The sequence below is a fragment of the Staurois parvus genome, unplaced genomic scaffold (genome assembly GCF_062004578.1).
Source record: "Staurois parvus isolate SC_StPar_1 unplaced genomic scaffold, SC_StPar_1.0 ptg000181l, whole genome shotgun sequence".
Taxonomy (NCBI): Eukaryota; Metazoa; Chordata; class Amphibia; order Anura; family Ranidae; genus Staurois; species Staurois parvus.
Genome location: NW_028317977.1, coordinates 1,672,736 through 1,675,516, shown reverse-complemented (window position 1 = coordinate 1,675,516; position 2,781 = coordinate 1,672,736). Strand labels below are relative to the sequence as shown.

Below are 2,781 nucleotides of genomic sequence, written 5' to 3'. Positions count from 1 at the left end.
TTCCAGGACATTCTTAATGTGGTTGTAGCCTGCATCGAGTCCATCCCCAAGTGCAGGAGCATTTGTGTTTTGGTTCCTTATACATTTCATTTGGGTGCAGTGTTGCATGACCACGCAATTGTCAGTTAAAGTAACGCAGCACCGTATCACAAAAAATGGTCTGGTCAGGAAGAGGGGTAAATCCTCTAGAGGGCAAGTGGTTAAAATTGCATTTTTACCTTCATCTGGTGTAAAGGAGCCCTTAAAAGTGATGGTCATGAGAATTACAGGGGCTGCCATTGCTGAAGTCTCCTTTTCAGAAGGTTTCTACTGGCTCTCTGCTGATGCTTTGGCCTCACTGCTTTGGCTGTCTAACCTGGGAAATGAGAAGGAAGTAAGATGTTTTACAGCATGTTTGTTCACAGACTAACTTTAAAGAAAAAATGTTTGTTTAGCAGTGAGCCTCAATTTCATGAATTTCATGACATGTTTAATTTTGTATTTGTAACTCCAACCTTATGTTTTATTATCTCTTATGTAGACATGTTGCCATTGTAAATTTGAGCTTTTCCACGACTGGAAGCCACAAACAACTGTGAACACTCCAAGCAAGATGGAAGCCCTTTTCTTGTCCTACAGCAGTAGTAGATTGTGGGTACCCACATAAAACTCATTAAGGATGGTAGATCATAGTCTAGCTTGGCTTGCTATGTTTCACTGGAGTTATGAGCTTTTACCATAACTCTATAATAACTTAGATTTTGGGGTGTAAGAGAGAAGTTCTAGTTCATTCGGAAGTCTTTTAGTTAAAGTCTGTGGGTACAGACTGGGTCGAGTCTTTCATGAACTTTGATGGGGCAGGGTGTGGCAATGCCTCTTTAACGCACAATTTGTGCTCACCCTGCAGGTTACTGGTTTCTAGGAGTTCTTTCTGCCGTATACAGGGATGGATAGTAAAGCAGGGATTTTTTGATTAGACAGCACAACAGTGGAGTTGATGATATAACTTTTTTGTAAACGTTACTGGGGCTTAAAGGCCATTATTAATGTGTTTTTAATGGTACCGCCATTTAATTTCAGATGGCTGGATGAGCAGCATGGCTAGGTTCTGGCAAGACACTGCTGGTGTGGAAAATTGGTAAGCATTCACATGTAACCTTTGTAGTACTAATATTTCCAGGAAATCTATGCAAGGGGGACAATGGGATGTAAGTGCAGGATTTATTACCTTTGATCTGTCATTGGACAATGCCTTTTTTTGTTTTTTAATCTAAATAATGCTCTTTACTAGCTTTCTGCAGTTCCTTTATGGGCATCCTATAGCGGGGAGCAGAGTGCATACAGACTATTGAAGCACTGAGCCAATATTGGCACAATAGTCTTCATTTCCCTCCTGCGTTGGGTATAATTAACCCTTTACACTTTCGCTATCCTTCATACGTTACTGGAGATGTCCAGGAATTTGATGTTTGGTACAGTGTATATTCAGCTCAAATGCTAAATTCTGGAAAGAATAATATTCTGATCTCAAGATTTTGATTGGTGGTTTAACTTCTGAAAAGAATTGTTTTCATATGGAGCATGTCAAATACCAAATTCTCATTATAGAAGCTACCAATCGAAGCTGATTTACTGGCTTGAGGACTGCACACAGCTTCAGAGTTACAACTTTATAGGGATGTCTCCTGACCTTTCTCCTTAAAAAAAAAAAATGTCATAAGTTGGACTTTGTTATTTCTTTCCAGGGCTTTATTTTCCTGTTTTGTTTTAACACTTATTTCCACTTTTTCAGTTAAATTTGAGAAAAAACCCATCTATGTGTTCCCATTCACACATTATACCTAAAAATGTAAAAAGGAGGTGTCATGGCTGACTGTAAATGTCTGGAGAGTCTCACAGTTCTCACACTCAGCTAGCCCTTTTTAACACAATGCAGGAGAGTGGTTTTGAAATCTTTAATCCATTTGTAGGACAGTCAGTATTCAAATTTGAGTTTGGAACTGATGTTGCATTGTTCCACAGGCCCCTTTTAAACATCACAAAGCAGGGAGAGCCTGTAGGGATTTTTAATCAAGGAAAAAGTGTTTTTAAATACATTTAAACATTATTGGTTGCTTTTCTAAGATATGCTATGTTAATGGCAACATGTAACAAGCATAAAGTTTGGCTGCAAAACTGGAAATACACTTTAAAGGGGTAGTAAAGTCTGCTTTGTGATTTTTACCGCACCATTTAGGAGATATTTACTCTTTTGGCAGCCGGTGACTTCACAGGTGCACGTGCTCTGAAGGAACTGTTTACTACAACTTTAAAGACTATGCTTACAAATGTCTAGTCTCTAACTCTATACCTTTCCTCTTTATAGCTGATACCTTCATTTCAACACGTCTGCTCACCTATACTGGCAGTGTTCGTATGCAAGCAAAGTCAAGGTGAACTTCGATCATCCCAAAGATGTCCTCTTCATCACTTTGCCTGATTTTTTCCTGTGATTGCTTTTCTTATCGCTTAAAGGGCCAGCCTGTTAACATTATAATATAGAACAAAAACCATTGTACATGGCTAAAAAAATAAATGTTGACTTATTAAACATGAGCATCTTTTCTTTACTTATGTGTATTATCTATGTAACTAGATGGTGGTGAGCAGTTTGCTTGTACTTGGATGAACCTATTTGTGCACGTTTTATGCCAACAAGAGGCTGCATATTCTTGTACCTAAATGTAAACAAACCTGTGTTGAGAGCATGTGCCCTGCAAGATCTTGGCACAGTTAACGGCCCCTGATAGAAAGTTTGTAATC

At 38.7% G+C, this 2,781-nt stretch overlaps 1 long non-coding RNA gene across 1 annotated transcript; it reads left to right on the top strand.

Annotated features, from left to right (window-relative positions):
* Positions 1-519: 519 nt before the first annotated feature.
* On the top strand, positions 520-2,555 carry LOC149462233 (uncharacterized). Its single transcript, XR_016312693.1, has 3 exons — positions 520-630; positions 1,060-1,117; positions 2,345-2,555. It is a non-coding gene; the product is annotated as an uncharacterized LOC149462233 (long non-coding RNA).
* Positions 2,556-2,781: the final 226 nt, after the last annotated feature.